Source organism: Grampus griseus (assembly GCF_964374135.1).
Source record: "Grampus griseus genome assembly, chromosome: 5".
Classification (NCBI taxonomy): domain Eukaryota; kingdom Metazoa; phylum Chordata; class Mammalia; order Artiodactyla; family Delphinidae; genus Grampus; species Grampus griseus.
In genome coordinates this window covers 28,520,787-28,540,228 of record NC_138998.1, presented here as the reverse complement: position 1 = coordinate 28,540,228, position 19,442 = coordinate 28,520,787, and the positions used below count along the sequence as shown (strand labels likewise).

Sequence of the window (19,442 nt, the reverse complement as noted above, 5' to 3'; positions counted from 1 at the left end):
TATATTGTTGGCTTTGATTTGTTAAAAGTTTTTTAGAATTGTTGCATCTATGTTCTTTTTTTTTAATAAATTTATTTTATTTATTTTATTTTTGGCTGCATTGGGTCCTCGTTGCTGTGCACAGGTTTTCCCTAGTTGTGGCAAGCAGGGGCTACTCTTCGCTGCGGTGCACAGGCCTCTCACTGCGGTGGCCTCCCTTCATCTCGGAGCACAGGCTCCAGGCGTGCAGGCCTCAGCAGTTGTGGCACGTGGGCTCAGTAGCTGCGGCTCACGGGCTCTAGAGCACAGACTCAGCAGTTGTGGCGCACGGGCTTAGCTGCTCTGCGGCATGTGGGATCCTCCTGGACCAGTGCTCAAACCCGTGTCCCCTGCATTGGCAGGCCCACTCCCAACCACTGTACCGCCAGTGAAGCCCCATCTGTGTTCTTGAGAGATGTTGGTCTGTAGTTTTCCTGTAATGTCTGAGTAATTCTGGCTTTATAGAATGACTTGGGAAGTATTCTCTCTTTTTCAATTTTCTGGAAGAATTTCAACGACATTGGTATTACTTCTTCCTTAAATGTTTGGTAGAATTCACCTATGAAGACATCTGGGCTTGGAGTTTTCTTAGTGGGAAGGTTTTTAACTGCAAATTCAATTTCTTTAATAGATATAGGGCTATTCAGGTTATCTATTTCTTCTCCAGTGAGCTTTTGTAGTTTGTGCCTTTCAGAAACTTGATCGTTTCATCAGAGTTATCAAATTTATTGGCATCAAGTTCATAATATTCTCTTATTATCTTTTTATATTCCGTAGGATTTGTAGTGATGTTACATCTCTCATTTTTGATATTGGTAATTTGTGTCTTCTCTTTTTTCCTAATCAGGCTGGCTAGAGATTTGAAAATCAATGCCATTGATTTTCACAAAGAACCAGTAAATTGATTTTTCCCATTTAATTCTATTGATTTCCATTCTTTTTTTTTTTTTTTTTTTTTTTTGCGGTACGTGGGCCTCTCACTGTTGTGGCCTCCCCCATTGCGGAGCACAGGCTCCGGATGTGCAGGCTCAGCGGCATGGCTCACGAGCCCAGCCGCTCCACGGCATGTGGGATCTTCCCGGAGCGGGGCACGAACCCGTGTCCCCTGCATCGGCAGGCGGACTCTCAACCACTGCGCCACCAGGGAAGCCCGATTTCCATTCTTATGTTTAGTGTTCCTTTTGCCTTCCTACTTTGGATTTAATTTGCTCTAATTTTTCTAACATCTTAAAGTGGAAGCTGATGTCATTGATTTGAACATTTCTTTAATAAGATATTCATTTTGGTGCTATAAATTCCCCCTAACCACTCATTTAGCTGTATCCCACAAATTTTAATATGTTGTGTTTTCATTGCCATTAGGTTAAAAATACTTTCCAAGTTCCCTTTTTATATCTTCTTTGACCCTTAGGTTATTTAGAAGTGTATCATTTAGTTGCAACTATTTAGGAATTTTCCAGAGATCTTTCTGTCATCGATTGCTATTTTAGTTTCATTGTGTCAGAAAACATACAATATATTATTTGAATTCTTTAAAACTTATTGAGGCTCGTTTTATGACTCAGGATATGGTCTATCTTGGCAAATATTCCATGTGCACATGAAAAGAATGTGTATTCCACTCTGTTGGGTGGGGTGTTCTACGAATGTCAACCAGATCAAGCTGGTAGTGTTCTCTAAGTCTTCTGTATCCTTACTGATCTTCTGTCTACTTGTTTTGTCAATTATTGAGAGAGGGGTGTTGAATTTCACAGTTTAATTGTGGACTTGCCTATTTTTTTCCTTTTAGTTCGATCAGTTTTTGCTGCATGTATTTTGACACTCTGTTGTTAAGTGCATAAATGTTTAGGCTGGATCATCCTCTTGATGAACTGACCTTTTTATTATTATAAAATGATATTCTTTATCCCTGGGTTTCAACACTGTGGCCTAGAAGCTCTCTCAGGGCAGTAAGCTGGGAAGCTGAACGTTCATAGGTGCCTTTCCCTGTTTTTCGTTTGTTTGTTTTGGCCTTGGCTTGCAGGATCTCAGTTCCCCAGCCAGGGATTGAACCCAGGCCACAGCAGTGAAAGCCCAGAATCCTAACCACTAGGCACCAGGGAACTCCCATGCCTTCCCCTCTTTTGTATCCCATCTCTCAGGGGTCACCATCCTTTGTTGCCTGATGTCCAGTGTCTTGAAATCCAGTTTCCTATATTTTGTCTGTTTTTTGGTTGTTTAGGTGAGAAGGTAAATCTGACCCCCAGTACTTCATCTTGGCCAGAACCAGAACCAAATCATCACTCTAAAAAAATAGAACAACTTTGTGTATATACACTTTAAAAGGGCAAATATTATGGTATTTGAATTTGATTTAATTAATTTTAAAAAGCATCCCTTAGGGTTTGTCTGCCGCCCTGGAACCTGGAACCGTTCCACCAGGTGCCAAGCATATTCTCACGTCAGGGATTTGTGTCTGGTGTTCTCTCTGCCCAGCACGTTCTTCCTGCAGAAAGACAGTCTCCTTCATTTAGCTCTCCGTTCAAGTGTCCCTTTGTCTGAGAGGTCTTCCCTACACTAGTACTCACCCCACCCCTGTCACTTCTGTCCCCTTGCCCAACTGTTTTTCTTTATTCTGCCTTTTACTGTTGAACATATATTTATATGTGTTCAATATATTTTTCTGTTTGTTTGAGTTTTTGTCACTCCCCACTAAAAAGTAAATTTATGAGAGCAGGGACTTTATTTTATTTACTGCTACATTCTCAACATCTAGAATACTGCTGGGCTCATAGTAGGTCCTCAGTAAATGTCCGTGGAATGAGTGAACGAATGAGTCCTGAGCAATATATGTGCAATCATAGGTTTGATGTGCTAGCTATATTATTTGCCAACTGACATCAAAATAAATATATATAACCATTAAAATTAAAAACATTTATGCACTTTCTAAAATCATCTCATGCATCACCCATTTGAATATACACCACTCTTTGGGATATACTGAGTTAAATAAATGTAAGCAGTTTCTTTACTGCAGGGCTTGAAAGAACCTTCAATATACAAACATACGTTATAAGTATATTGGAAGAATATATTATCCTTAGGGTTTCCCAAAGGACCATTTTTTTGCACATCATTCTGGGCTAGTTCCACAGAAGACATTCTGAAAAGCATTGCATAATGCATATGTAAGAGAGTAACGTCATGCCTTGGTTCAATAAATATTATTTCTATCTACTGCCATATTAACTTTTCTAACTTTTTTTTTTAATGATGGAGATTTTTTTTAATGTTTATTTATTTATTATTTATTTGGCTGCACCGGCTCCTTAGCACATGGCTCCTGAGTTGCTGCAGGCGGGCTCCTTAGTTGCGGCGCATGGGCTTCTTAGTTGTGGCATGCAGGCTTCTTAGTTGTAGCATGCGAACTCTTAGTTGTGCCATGCGTGTGGAATCTAGTTCCCTGACCAGGGATTGAACCCAGGCCCCCTGAATTGGGAGCATGGAGTCTTAACCACTGTGCCACCAGGCAAGTCCCTCTAACATTTTTTAAAAGTAACTTTGGATATTAGATTACCCAAGGTTGTTTCTAGAAAAAGATTTTTTTTTCCTCAAGGGTGGTTTTAGGAAGATTTGGGGATGACATTTATAGCAGTGGAGGAAGCATGGCCATAGCATTACTTTATAAGTGTGAATTTGCAGAGCTTGTGTTCTGAAGCTCCTGGGCTCCCCTTAGGTGCTACGCCTCTGATCCTGCCCCCAGAATCAGGCCTGATTTAGGGCATTGCCCACCCAGGCCTGCCTCAGGAGTAGGTACTGGATTCCCAGATTAGCACACTTCTCTACTCAATTAGGTCTTGTTTTAAGAAAAGAAAGGCTTAAAGCATTACAGCTAAATACTAATTAGTCTGGCATTTAAAAGGTTGTCCCATATTTGGGGAACTTTAATCAAAGGCTGGTTGTATTAGGCTTGGGTGTAACTCTGACCCCTACTGGGGCTGAACTCTTCTGGGGTTGTTGGCTGCCCTGGGATGGACGGGACTACCCGTGACATCCTTCTTCCCTGGAGCCCACAGCATCCTGGGGGAGGTGCTAAGCCTGGGATGCCTGCCAAGCACTCTGAACTCTGGGGTTTCTCTTCTTCCAAATTCAGAAAGAGAAAAACATGGCAGCGTGATAATGATGATGAACAGGAGGAGACAATAATGATATCTGTTGGGCAGTTACTGTGTGGAAGGCCCGTGCTATGTACTGTTCATCCTTACAAACACTATTGTGGTAGCTACTTTTGTTATCACTATAAAAATAAAGCACAGAGGGAGTCACACAGCCAGCAATGGTTTCAACTTCCCTTTGTCTCCTGTACTCTCCGTCAGTGTGGCTGGGTGGGAAAACCTCTCCCACCTCACACAGTTGGTCCCTGCACCTCTGGGAATGGAGCTGAAATCCCAGGGAGAAGGGGGCGTGGCCTGGACTATCAGGGTCGGCAGACACACACACCTGCCCTTCCAGCTCCTTGCCCAAGGTCTTCAGAGGACCAGGGGCTCCAGTTCTGATCTGAATCTCAGAGCAGAGATGCTCAAACTTGCTCAGGGGGCCTTCTCTGTGGTTTCCATACTGAAGAGTCTCAGTCTTCCCACTTACAAACCTATTTCTTGTTGTCTTTCAAGGAGTCTCATTGCCCTGGTGCTCGCAGAATCTAAAAGACAGGAGATGGCCGACCTCAGGGGCCAGCAGCCAGGTTCCCCAGTGTCTGTGGGGCCCCCCAACATTGGAGCAAGCCTGCTCTGTGTTCTTTCCCACAAGGGTTTGGGACCTTTGTCTCACCTTGCAGTGTTAAGGGCCCAACTCTGGGGGCATCGCCTCCTCATCATCTGGGCCCCACCTCTGCGCTGTGGGGCTGCATCGGCTCCCCATCTCCCTCTTCGGGGGTCTGTGGCTTTGGACCCCATCACCCTGTCTGTCAGCTGTATGACTCCCCGTACCCCAGTTCTCCGGCTTCATGAATCAGGAAGACCCGAGCCTTAGTCAAAGTCCTGGAGGTTTTTTTTTTGTTGTTGTTGTTTTTTGCGGTACGCGGGCCTCTCACTGTTGGGGCCTCTCCCGTTGCGGAGCACAGGCTCCGGACGCGCAGGCTCAGCGGCCATGGCTCACGGGCCCAGCCGCTCCGCGGCATGTGGGATCTTCCCGGACCGGGGCCCGAACCCGCGTCCCCTGCATCGGCAGGCGGACTCTCAACCACTGCACCACCAGGGAGGCCCAGAGTCCTGGAGTTTTGTGTTTGTTTTTGTTTTTTTTGTGGTAAAATATACGTAATGTAAAACTGACCATCTTAAGCATGTTTAAGTGGACAGTTCTGTGGCATTCAGTACATTCACATTGTTCTGCAACCATCACCCCCATCCATCTTCAGAACATTTGCATTTCCTCCAGCTGAAACCCTGTACCTGCCAAACAAGAGCTCCCATTTCCCCATCAGCCCCAGCCCCCGGCAACCCCCATTCTACTTTCTGTCTCTATGGTTTTGACTACTCTAGGGACCCTGTACGGGTGGAATCATACAATATCCGACTGTGACTTTCTTATTTCACTTACCACATGGTTCACCCATGTTATAACATGTGCCAGAATTCCCTTCCTTTTTAAGACTGAATAATATTCCACTTTATGCACCTACCACATTTTGTTGAGCCTCTCATCCGGCAATGGACATTTGCATTTTGGCCATCGTGAACAAAGCCGCTGTGCACGTGGGCATACAGATATCTGCTCCAGTCCCTGCTCTCACTTCTTTTGTCTTGGAGTGCTTGCCTGCCTGTTCTTCCAGTCTGTTTGGAGCTGGAAGGCTCCTGAGCGCTGTGGTATCAGCCCCCTTTACTTTACACCTGAGGAAACTGCAGTGCAGATGGAGAAGTGACTGCCGGGCTCAGACATCTCTAGAGGCAGAGCCAGGCCTAGGGCCTCCTCACTCTGCCAAGTGCGTCCCATCCTGTCAGCCTGCCTCCCACTCTGGCCCAAGCCTCAGTCCTGCAGGGTAGGATGTTGACCAGATCTTCTGCCCACTTAACAATCTGGGCCTTCCCACCCACATGGCTGCCAGCCCCGCCCTCTGCCCAGCCAGCCTCTGGAAGCTGGCATCTTTCTTCCATCGACAGAGGACAGTGGCCTTGCGGACACCCCTTCCCACCTAGGGGCTCTTGGGCCCCGCTCTGCAGCCACTCTGTCCCTGGCAAGGGCTCAGTCTCTGCAGAGTGAAAACCCTGGCTCCCCTCCTGCACCCTCAGAAGCTGGGACGTTTCCACCCTGGCTTCTGCCCAAACCGCAGACACAAGTGCTGTTGTCTTCACGGAGGGGCCTGGACCTGGCTTTTCCCCGAACACTTGAATCCACATTCTTTCTGGGGAGGTGGGGGGAGGAGGACGTGGGTAGGGCAGCAAGAGGACAGGAACACTTAATGAGAGTTTTTTCTGAGCTGGGGGCTTTGCATGGTGGGCTCTATGCTCAGCAGCCCTTAGGCCAACTTCAGAGTAGACCCCTCCTTGTGGCCCCCACTAAGAGGGGGGTATGGGCAGAGCTGGCCGTCCTTCCACCCGTCCTCCCACCCATCTTCCCCTTTCCCTGCCCACAGTGATGTGGGAGGGATTTCCCTCTTTCTTTTCCTTTCTGAGGGAGCATGGCCGCTGGCCTGAGATTATGCAACTCAGCCCCGCAGGCCTCTCTGCCTGACCCTTCATCTCACCTCCATCAGCCATCCCTGCTTGAATGCTTCCAGTGACGCAGAGCTCACTGATCTCCAAGGTGCCTGGGGCGGTGCTTGCTGGTAGAAAGCCCTTCCTGACCCTGAAGCCTGGTCGCTGTCGCTCCTTCCGCCCTCAGCAGTGTTAGCAGCTACTGCTGGACAGCTGCGGGAGCAGAAGGTCTGCGTTCCCAGGGGGAGGGCTCTTGGGGACACAGGGTAGCAGCGGTGGCAGCAATTTTCCGATGGTACCGAAGTATTTTACCATTTCACCCACTGGTGCAGTAACACTGGTGTGTACTGGCCGAAGAGCAGCTGTGCTCACCTGTAAAGTGAAGACACTAATCTCAATTTAGCAGGATTGCTACAAGGATGAAATAAAGCAATCCCCGTGAAGCACTCAGCACAGGGTCCGGCCAGTACGCAGCAGTACTACTGTTGAGATACATGTATATGTATAACTGAATCACTTTGCTGGACACCTGAAACGAACACAACAGTGTTAATCAACTATACTCCAATATAAAATAAAAAGTTCAAAAAAAAAAAGAAACATCACAGATTGTAAGCTCCTTCAGGAGAGAGCCTTTGCCCACCATTGTATCTCTGGTGCCAGCAGCGCCTATTGGGTGCTTAGTTATTTGTTGAGTGACGGAGGGAACGCAGCACCTTGTGAAGCTCAGCACGTAGAAAGCCTCGGTAATGCTTTTGTTGCTAGGGCTGTTCTAATATGATTTATATTCAGAGAGTGGCTTGGTGCTTTCAAGAATAGGTCCTATCACATGTGCAGATGAGGGGTCACTGACCCATCTGCCTGCATCTGGGGAGGTCCAGAGTGAGGCTTGATCCCCTGACGTGGAGCTTCCACCTCTCCCCGCCAGTGTTGTGTGGATCGGTCCCCGAGACTTATGTATGTGGGACTGTTCACTAGTTCATTCTAGAAATACTTCTGGGCACCTGTTGCTGTCTTTGGGGCGCTTTGCGTGCAGCAGTTGGCAAAGCTAGGGCCCTGCTCTCATGAAGCTTCTGGTAGAATGGGGGAGACAGGGCATAAACAAATATGTACTGTGTCAGGTGGTGATGAATGCTGTGAAGGAGAATGAGGCAAGATAGAAGGGAATAGACAGTGAGGACGGGGTTGCTATCTTATCTGTGCCCATTAGGGAAGGCCTTCCCGATGAGGTGGTGTTGGAACAGAGACCTGAAGGGAAAAGCTGTGCCTGTACCTGGGGGGGAGAAAATCTTGGACAGAGGATCAGGTGCAAAGGTCCTGAGGCAGGGATGTGTTTGGGGAATAGCTAGGAGGCTAGAGTGCAGAGGAAGTGAGAGAGAAGCTAATAGGAGACATCAGGGAGATAGCTAGGGAGCAGTGATCTTCTAGGGCCTTGTAGGGAAATAAGCCACTGGAGGGTTTTGAGCAGAGGACAGGCATGGTCTGACTGATGTTTCAAAGGCTCACTCTGGCCGTGGTGTGGACAATAGACCAGAGAGGAGCCAGGGCAGAACTAGGGAGACCAGTTAAGAGGCTCCTAATGGTAGACTAGGGCATCGATAAAGGAGGTGGTGAGAAGGAGAGTCTGGATGTATTTTAAGGAGGAAGTAACAGAATTTGTCGATGGAGTATGTGGGATGGGGTAGGAGTATGGAGGGAAGAGCCTTTGACCTGGACAACGGGTAGAATAGAGTTACGTTTATCAAGATTAGGAAGACTGATAAATCAACTATACTTGAATGAAATAAATTTTTAAAAATATTTTAAAATAAATTTTTTTTAAAAGTTTAGAAAGACTGGTAAAAGCAAGTTTGAGGGAAAAATTAAGAGTCTAATTCTGGATATGTGAAATCTGAGATGTCTTTCACACATACAAATAAAAGTCAAACCAGCACCTGGGGTCTGAGTCTGGAGTAAGGGGAGGTGTGCAGGCTGGAGATGGAAACTTGGGAGTTGCCACATGAAGCCATGAGACAGGAGACCTCTGAGAAAGTGAACGTGTTTAGAGACGGGGTCCCGGGATTGAGCGCAGCGACCCACTGATGCTCAGAGAGTGATTAGGGTCAGAGAAGAAGCAAGATAGAGTGACATACCAAGGCCAAGTGCAGAAGGCTCTTCAAAAAGGAGGGAACCATCAAGTGCATCAGATGCTGGTGAGTGATCCAGTGGGATGAGGACCACGAAGTGTCCACTGGATTTAGTGACACGGAGGTCATGGTGACTTGACAAGCTCAGCTTTGATAGAGTGGCCTGATAACAGTGGGTTCAAGAGAGTGGAGAGGGGGAGGGAGGGAGACGCAAGAGGGAGAGATATGGGAACATATGTATATGTATAACTGATTCACTTTGTTATAAAGCAGAAACTAACACACCATTGTAAAGCAATTATGCTCCAATAAAGATGTAAAAAAAAAAGAGAGAGAGTGGAGGAGAGGAAGGGCAGGCAGTAAAAACAGATCGGTCAAGGAGTGTGGCTGTAAAGAGGACGAGAGAAATGCACGGCAGCTGGAAGGTGTGAGGTCAAGGGGAGGGGTTTTTTATTTTTAATTTTTTCTTCTTTATCTTTGTTCATTTCTTTTAAGGTGAAAGAAATTATACCATGTTTACATACTGGTGGAAATGAACCGATAGGGAAACGGATGATGCAGGAGGGGGAGGAGACAAAATAGCAGCAATGTGCTTCCATGGGTGACAGGGGACGAGATCCAGTGGGCAGCTGGAGGGATGATGGTCTTGGACAGGAGTAGGCCGGGGCGTCCACCGCAGAGAGGGGAAGGCGGAGCACGCATTTCAGAGAAGGGAGGTGGGTTTTTTCCCTCAAAATTTAGATATAATTCACGTGTAAAATCCCCCCCTTTTAAAGTGTACAGTTCAGCGGCTGATAGTATATACACAAAGGTGTGCAATCACAAACTGCTGACAGATGTCACAGATCAGCGAGCCCTGGGATCACCACTGTCTCATCCTCAACATTTTCGTCACCCTCCAGGAAACTCACACCCATTATCCGTCATTCCCCCCACCTTCACCTCCCCCCAGTCCCCAAGCCACTCATCTCCTTTCTGTCTTTATGGATTTTCCTATCCTGGACATTTCACATATGTGGAATCATATAACATGTGACCTTTGTGTCTGGTTTCTGTCCCCTAGCACAGTGCTTTCAAGGTTCATCCATGTTGTAGCATGTCTCAGGATTTCATTCCTTTTTACGTGTGAATAATATTCTAGTACAGTTGATCCTCGAACAACGTGGTGGTTAGGGGTACCGACCTCCCTCGCAGTTGAAAATCTGCTTATAACTTTTGACTCCCCCAAAACTTAACTACTAATAGCCTGCTACTGATCAAAGCCTTTACCAAAAGCATAAACTGTCGATTAGCGTGTATTTTATACATTACATATATTATATACTGTATCTTCACAATAAAGTAAGCTAAAGAAAATGTTATTAAGCAAATCATAAGGAAGAGAAAATACATTTACAGTACTGTATTTATCAATACCATAAGTTTATGTCATCTGTTTATATCTGTCTGTCAGTACCTACATCACTTTTGTCTTATAGGATACAAAGCACTGTAGATATTATATGTGTTACTAACACTAAACATCAAAAATGAAAGGATACTATGAAAAAGAAGTTCATATTTATACACAGGTATAATGATTCATGCATTGATAACAAAGAAGCAGCGACATGAGCACTTTATGGTAGCCTAGTGTAACCGATACAGCTGTTTCCCAGTAGCCTAGCTTTAACACTAATGAATGAATCGTTGTAAAGTTTTTACAGCATACAGTATTACAGTCATATTCATAATACAGTACTGGAAACACTGTTACTTTTTTTTAGAAACCACTTACTCCTGATGATAGACTCATATGCAGTTTCTCTAATTACAAGCTGAGGAGGGGAAGAGACATACTCTGCAGTTACGTAATTCTTTGAAAGCAAAGTTATAAAACAATAAGAAAACTAACAGATTAGTAATTTTAAATATCACTCACCTTATGCCTAATGTAAGGATAGGCCATCCACTTCAATACAAGTCTTGCACACGATGTTCTACACATATACTTTTGTATATTTATTGAAAAGAATCCCCGTATAAATGGTATAAATAGACCTGCTCAGTTCAAACCCATGCTGTTCAAGGGTCAGCTGTATATGGAGGGATGACATTTCGTTTATCCATTCATCAGTTGATGGACACTTGGGTTGTTTCCGCTTTGGGTCTATGATGAATAATGCTGCTGTGGGCATTGGTGTGCAAGTTTTTGTGCGGACATGTGTTTTCAGTTCTCTTGGGTACACCCCTGGGAGCGGAATTGCTGGGTCCTGTGGTAACTCTGTTTAACATTTTGAGGAACTGCCAAACTGTTTTCTAAAGTGACTGTATCATTTTACTTTCCTCACCTGCAGTGTATGAGGCTTCTGCTGTCTCCAAGGCGGGTTGGTTTGGAAAGTTGTGGAGTTTAGCTCCTGATAATCTGTTTCTGATCCTCAGCTGGGGGTGGAGGCTTGAGGAGAGAGGAAGCGGTGGGAAATGGTGGCCTGGGAATGGAGGGACTGGATGGGGATGTGTTTAGATTTACTGGGTGCTCTAAGGGTGCCCTGCGAGCTGCTCTAAGGGAACCAGGCCAGCTCAGCCGAGGTCTCTCCTCCTGGCTCCACGTGGCTGCCCAGGGGCAGATGTGGAGTAGGTGAACGGTTTGGGGTGACCAGGTGGGGGTGGGGGGAGGAGGCATAGCCTCCAGGACTTTGTCTTCCATCCCCACAAACCTCAGGTGTTCCGTCCTCACCCCTCCTTTTAGGCCTGCCCCTCTTCACAGGCCTTGGGGACACTGCTGCCAGCTCCTCACTCAGGGACTGGCAGAGCCAGGCCGGGACCCAGGCCCCCACCTGTCTCTGGGATGCTCCTGGGTCCCTGGTTACACAGGTGAGCCCCGCTGCTGCTCTTTCCCCTCTTTCTTCTCTTCCCTCCCTGAGAGCAACATGGAGGTGGGGTGCGGGGAGGTCCAGGCTCCTCTAAGAATCCCACAAAGCCATGGATCCCCTCCCTGAAAGGGTGTGCACCCACACATGCAATGTGCCCACCAAGTCCATGAATCTGTGGACCTCATGGAAACGTCTCCCAAGACCTCCCCCACTTTACCCCACTCCTGCAGCTGCAGCGGTATGGTCATGAGAACAAGTGTCCCCTGGGGCCGGTGGCCAGCACTTTTCCCCTGGGGTCAGCTAGTCAAGGTTGGGGCCACTGCCAGAGGAAATCTTCCCCCATCGCCAGGGAGCCAGCTGGCGCCTGCCACGGGATTTTAGCTCCCTCCCCTTAGAGCGGCCTGGCTCCCACACTGGGCCAGCACTTTGGAGAAGGAAAAAGCGGCCCTTTTTCTGGGAACAGTGCCTGGTCGATGCATCCAGCCCTCTGCCCGGCACCCAGCCTACCCAATACACACCCTCTCCCAGAAAGGGGAGGCTTCATCACTATTGACCCTCAACTAGGTGGCATTTCTTAATGGGAGTCTTTTCTTAGGAAGAGCACAGGCTTCGCTGCCTGACTGCCCTGTAAAATGGGCACATCCCTCCTGCCTTGCACAGTGGGCCCGTGCATGAGAGGGGTATAGAAAACACCACGCACGGTCCTTGGAGGCATATTATCTCCAGAAATGGTCATCTGTGTTACTTCATGTTCCAGAACCCTTACTTCACCCTGAAGGGTGAGTTATAGGACTTCAAAAGTCTGTTTTTAGTGGTTTCCCTTACAGCTGGCGTGAGCTGCTTGAACACAATAACTGCATTTCCTGTAGCGTGCGTGCGATTTGTCCAGTCATTCTGTAAATATTTTTTGAGCCCTTCATTGGGTGCTGAAGCTTTTGGGGGACCCAGGGAAATGAAAGCCAGACTCCCACGCTCTGGGGCTCCACCACCTGGTGGGGAGCTGAGCCCGGCCTAGAGGCACAGTCTGGGAGGAACCAGAGCCACACACACCAGCAAGGGTTCAAAGACGGAGGTCGGAGGTCAGAGGCCGGCGGGGCCCTCAGGAGAGGAGGAGGGCTGTAGCCCTTCTGGAGGGCAGCTGGGGGGAGCCCCAAGAGGGCATTCTGGTTGGAGTCATGGCTGGGCAAAGGCCTGGAGTCGAGACACAGCCCGGCCAGATCCACACCCTCTGGTTGAAGCAAACAGCCTGGATGAGCTGAGGCAGCTGGGCCTTGGGGAGTTAGAGCACCCTCCTCCCCAGCGTGTGGCCTTAAGCAGATCCCTTTAACTCCCTGGGCCTCAGTTTTCTCATCTGTGCAAGGGGGACAGTAATACCTTCTTTCCAGGGCCATGAAAAGGACTGCAAGGACGTGTGTGTATAAAGCCCCAGCGCGGTGCTTGCCGCCAGTCGGAACAGTGAGTGGGACTGCGCTTAGCCAAAGAGCTTGGACTGTACCCTGAGCTTGGGCCAGTGTCAGAGCCACCAGACCCCTTGCCAGGGTTTGCCTCCCTCTGGGAGCCCTGGAGGAGGAGGAGGAAGGAGAGGGAGAGACCTAGGGAGGGGGATGGGGGGAGGGTTCAGCAGGGCCCCAAGCAGGTGCTGCCTCCATGCTGGCTGCCCGCCGGCCTGGGGCCCCATCCCCGCCAGCATGTGGGCTCGGCTTCTGAATCCACCAGATCCAAGAACGGCTCCAGGGTTTCCACTTAAATCCTCCTCAGCAGCACTGCAGGGCCCGTCCACCCCCGGGTGGGAAGACTGGGGCAGGGCGGATGGAGATGCACAGCACTGGCCCCCTCTGTCTCTCTCCTCCCTCTTTCTCCAGTCTGGCTGCCTCTGTCTGTCCCTGTCTCTGTCTGTCTGCCCGTCTGTCTCGCTCACACATGCACACATTGGCAGAACACCTCTCACAGTGACTAATACTTCCTGTCTCAGGAGTCCTCCTACCTTCATGACATCAGGCATGGGGGATGCAGGCAGAATCATGATTTTTTTTTTAAAGCATAGCTGCCCGTTTTCTGCAGCCTCCCCAGAAGTCTTGGAGGCAGAGCTGCTGACCAGGGGCCTGTGACCAGGCTTTTGCAGGATATGTGGAGGGGAGGGGTGGGCAAGGGGTGGACCGCAAACCAGACAAGGCCCAGCTCGGCCCCCACTCCTCCCTGGTTGAACCTGCCTTCCTGGGGCCCAAGGTTTGGAATTTCCAAGGCGCCCTCAACTCTGCTCTCCCCCCTTGGCCCCCATTCCCTGTGTTCCATGTCCTCGGGGTGCCCCTGTTCATTCTTTCCCCTCCCTCTGAAGCACACTGCCTTTGCTTACACCCTGGTAGCCTCTGCTCGGGGTCCTTCTCCACCTCTTCACAAGCACCCTCCTTCAGCCCCCTCCCTCTCTGGATGCCAAACTCTCTCTCCCCTGACTACATCCCTTTCCTTTCTGGACCTTCAATAGCTCCCCAGTGCCCCCCAAGTTCTAACATTTTAGTTTAGGATCCAAGGTCCCAGCCTCTGATCTCCCTGTCTCCTCTTTCTCTTTCTCCCTCCTCTTCCCAACACAGACCTTTTCCCCCAGCACACCAGCCTCCTCACTGCTCTCTCCTTTCCAGCCCCCGGGCCCTTGCCCATGCTGTTCCTCTGCCTACGAGGCCCTTCCCCAGGCTCTGTCTTTTTGTGTGTGTGTGTGGTACGCGGGCCTCTCACTGTTGTGGCCTCTCCCGTTGTGGAGCACAGGCTCCGGACGCGCAGGCTCAGCGGCCATGGCTCACAGGCCCAGCCGTTCCACGGCATGTGGGATCTTCCCGGACCGGGTCACGAACCCATGTCCCCTGCATCGGCAGGCGGACTCTCAACCACTGCGCCACCAGGGAAGCCCGATAGTTTCTTTTATACTCATGTTTCTGTTCATTTCTGATGACCCATATGACTTATGCTTTCTGGAATTTGTTGAAATTTTTATTTATGGCCTAATATATGGCCAATTTTTATGACAATTTCATGTGTGTTTGAAAATACTTATTTATGGTTTTGAATGTAAAGTTCATTCTTTCAGTCTCTCAGATTACATTTGTGAATTGTATTATTTAACGATAAATCATTATTTTGGGAGTCACTTGTTCTATCTCTAAGGGAGGACTGTTCAATTCTCCCACAATGATTGTGGGATTTGTCATTTCCTACTGTTTTAAAAATTAGTTTTTTATACATATATATATATATTTTAGGCAACATTCTTATATGCTTATGACTCATGACTTTGGCATTTCTTGATGCTGTACTTTTTCCTATTATAAATACCCTGGTTTGTTCTGTTTAATTCCTTAGCCTTGAATTCTGTTTTGTGGATGCATGTGGCTAGCATATCCTTTTTTATCTTTTCATTTTTCACTCTTTCTGTGTCATTTTGTTTTAGACGTGTCTTTTATAGTAGCAGACAAGTGGATTTTGTACTGAGTATCTGTTTTTAATGGGTGAATTTAACCCATTTGCATTTACTGTCATTCATCATAGGTTTATTTCTGCCATCTTATTTCATGTCTACTTTTTTTTTTTTTTTTTCGGTACGCGGGCCCCTCACTGCTGTGGCCTCTCCCGTTGCGGAGCACATTCTCCGGATGCGCAGGCTCAGCAGCCGTGGGTCACGGGCCCAGCCGCTCTGCGGCATGTGGGATCTTCCCGGACCGGGGCACGAACACGTGTCCCCCGCATCAGCAGGCAGACTCTCAACCACTGCGCCACCAGGGAAGCCCTCATGTCTACTTTTTAAACTTTCTTATTTTTGTATAGTTTCATTGGATTGGTCCCGTTTACTTAGTCCTGTTTTTCTTTCCTCTAATGATTAGGAAGGTTTGAGTTTTATTTCAGGTGGTTATTCTATATACATATGTGTGTATATACTTATGTTTTTCTATCAACATCTGGATGTGATCAATATCTTTAAACTCTTCCCAGATAAGGCAAGCACTTTAGTAATGACTTACTTTTTCCCAGCCCATACCCTCACATATAGATCAGCATAGATTTTAGTTCTAAATTGCCATTCATTTTCTCCAAGTTGTGTTATATTTATTTAAATTTAACTCTTAGGTTTTGCTGTTTCCTTTGCATACCATTGGTACCATTGTTTATAATACCACTTGTCTTTCTTTCGTGGATCTATTTTTTCACTTTGCTGGTGTATATCCTCCAAGAATTCTCTTAGAAACTGTGGGTAATGTAATTTCTAAGGCCATCAATGTCTGAAATGACTTTTTCTCCATTCTAGAGGGTCCATTTTGATTTTCAACTCCCTGTTGAATCGTTTTTTTTTAAGTTCTGAATGATCAGATTTTTAAATATCTTAGACCTCTAGTTTTTGTTTTGGATAATATACACCCTCAAAATCTATGAGCATATTAACTACAATATTACCTGAATGTCTTTTGCTATTCAGTTCAGGCCTCCCCATCCCCACTTCAGCCAAATCCATGCCATTTTCATCTGTTTTCTTGATTGCATTTCTGAGTGGGACTTACTTAGGACCAAAGGCTCCACTCCCTCTGGGTGAAGGTGCAGTCTTCGTTCCCCACCCCCTCCCTAGGAAATTGGGGAAACTGCCTCAGTCACCCCACTGGTCCTCAGCTGTAGATCTTATTTTCTTAGCCCCTTCATTTGATATCCAGACCAAAGAATTCTAGGATATCAGAACTCAATCCTGAAGACCCAGGAGCCCTGCCCCGCCTTTCGTCCATGAGGAGACCGAGGCTCTTGTGCGTGGGGCACAGCCTGGGTCCGTGTGTCCGCCGAGCCTTGCCCCTCGGCCATGCTGAGTGACTCAGGAGGGTGTGCAGGGGCGACAGGCTGTGGGGACGAGGTCACTTTCTCAGGCACGGGCTCAAGATGTCTCCTGAGGAGACGTGGCTTCCTGGGGGTCCTGGTTAGCCCGTCCTGTGGCTTTCCTTGCCATCCACACACATGTAGATGGATATATCCTACATCTGTATCTCTTGCCCCTCTTCTCAGTTTCTGACTGAAGTCTGCAAATGCCTATTTGAAACCCACATAGGAGTCTGAGAGGTTCTGAAGTGTGTGTCAAAAACTCAGCCCTGGGCTTCCCTGGTGGCGCAGTGGTTGAGAGTCCGCCTGCCAATGCAGGGGACACGGGTTCGTGCCCCGGTCCGGGAAGATCCCACATGCCACATAGCGGCTGGGCCCGTGAGCCATAGCCGCTGAGCCTGCGCGTCTGGAGCCTGTGCTCCGCAATGGGAGAGGCCACAACGGTGAGAGGCTCGCGTACCACAAAAAAAAAAAAACAGAAAAAAACAACTCAGCCCTCCTAACCCCCTTTTTCACCGTCTTCCCCACCTCGGGATGTGACACCACCATTCATTTGGCCCAGGCCCCAGACAGCCACTGTCCTCAACACTCTTCTCTCCCACTCCCACGTCTGCATATTTCCACCCAGAACGCCCCGCTCCTGTTGGCTCTGTCTTAGAAAGTGGCCTAAGCCTGGTCACTTCTCACAGCGTCCACCCCATCCCACCGTTGGTCCAGCCCTCCATCCTGTCTTGCTGGTTAACCTGGTCACTTCTCACAGCGTCCACCCCATCCCACCGCTGGTCCAGCCCTCCATCCTGTCCTGCTGGTTATGGCATAACCTCCTACCTAGTGCCGCTGCTTCTACTCTTGGTCTGGGTTTTCCCAACAGCCAGGATAAACTTTTCAAATGTCCTATAGATCATTTCGCTCGTTGGCCCAGTCTCTGCGGTGGCCCGTTTCTTGCTTAGAATGAAGTCAGCCTTACCCCGGTGCAGCAGCCCACGCCCCCCCATCACCTGCCCCCACCTCCTATCCTCCACTCACCAGTCCCTCCGCTTTCCCAGGCCAACGGGCCTGCCCTTGCACACCTCCACGCACTGTGTTCCCTCTGCCGGGAATGCTCTTGCCCTCGGCCACGTGGCTCCCCCTCCCCCATCATTTAGTCACTGTTCAAAAGCTTCTCCTAGAGACGCCATCCTTCCCTATCCAAAACGACACCAACTTCTTCCAGTTTCCTTGAACTGGTGCCATTGTTCTTCATAGTATGTGCTCATCTTTACTAGATATAATATTATCCATTCATTTATCTGCCTTCCTATCAGAGTATATGTAAGTCCTATGGGAGCAAGGATTTTGCCCCATTCCCCCTGTATCCATAGTGCCTAGAACACTGCCTGACACACAGTAGGCTCTCAGATATTTCCTGAATGAATGAATGGATGCATGAAACCAAATAGACTTCACATTCATTTATTCATTCAACTACTATTTGAGTACTGTTTGTGCCAGGCTCTGAGTAGATGAGTGACACACAAACCAGGTCCCTGCCTCTGGGAACTGACAGTCCAGCTGGGGGCCTTTTCATGGGCAGTGAGAACAGCGTCATGAAGGGTCTGTATGGGGGTGGTGAGAGTCATGGGGGCTCAGGAGCAGAATTCTGTGAGTCAGAGCCTGCTCACCAAGCTAGGGGAGCAGAGAGGAGGGGTGGCTGGGGGAAGGAGTCCCAGGCCCGGAGGTGGGAGAGGACACAGGCACACAGCAGATGCTCCTATAGGGCTTCTTTGTGCCAGCACTGCTCCGAGGGCCTGAGTGCATTCACTCAAAACAGCCCCGACAAGCCCCATTTTAGGAAGAGGAGGCACAGAGAAGTGAGCTTGCCCAGGGTCACACTCTAGGGATATGAGGAGCCAGACTCAGCCCAGAACCCGGCTTCGAAATTGGTAACTAGCCGCTCCGCTGCGTGCAGGAGAGGGGAAGTGAGTCTGGGGCAGGGGCTTGCAGGCCGCTGAGGGGTTCAGATTTCACAATGCCCACAGGGCTGGAGCCGGCCAGGCTTGCAGGTCTAAAGGGAGACACCCCCGCCCCCTACGCCGCTGAGGCTGTGACCTCTCTCTGAAACAGTCAGGGAGAGCATTTTATCTCTGGAGAATAGCGGTGCAGGTAGTGGAAGAGATGGATGGGTTGGGGGGAGGAGCCTTTGTGGAGAGGTTCCCCCCGCAGCCTCCGTCTCCCCAGCTGCCTCAGCTCCCACATCCCACCACCCTGTAGCAGCCGCATCCTAGGTGGCGAGGGCCCCGGCTCTTAGGGGGCTGCTTCTTCTCCTCGCCCTGCCTGGCGTCTGTCCGCACAGGGACTGAGGACCCTTCCTGACCCGGGGATGGCCTCTTGGGGCTTCCATCAGGCTTGTCCCAGGGCTCTCCTCCAAAGGAGCTGCAAGGTAGAGGCATTGTGTCCATTTTTTTTTTTTTTTAGTTTATTTATTTTTATGTTTGGCTGCGTTGGGTCTTCGTTGCTGCGCGCGGGCTTTCTCTAGTTGCGGCGAGCAGGGGCTACTCTTGATTGTGGTGCACAGTCTTCTCATTACGGTGGCTTCTCTTGTTGCGGAGCACAGGCTCTAGAACGCAGGCTCAGTAATTGTGGCTCACGGGCTCTAGAGCGCAGGCTCAGTAGTTGTGGCACACGGGCTCAGTAGTTATGTCTTGCAGGCTCTAGAGCACAGTCTCAGTAGTTGTGGCTCGCGGGCTCTAGAGTGCAGGCTCAGTAGTTGTGGCACACGGGCTTAGTTGCTCCGCGGCATGTGGGATCTTCCCGGACCAGGGCTCGAACCCGTGTCCCCTGCACGGGCAGGAGGATTCTTAACCACTGTGCCACCAGGGAAACCCCATTGTGTCCATTTTACAAAGGGGAAAATGGAGGCTCAGACAGTCAGGTGACTTTCCCAAGAATCAGCT

General features: G+C 48.9%; 1 protein-coding gene across 4 annotated transcripts in view; it reads left to right on the top strand.

Annotated features, from left to right (window-relative positions):
- MRAS (muscle RAS oncogene homolog) overlaps positions 1–19,442 on the top strand; it is a 58,563-nt gene that overhangs the window by 27,161 nt on the left and 11,960 nt on the right. The window lies entirely within an intron of this gene.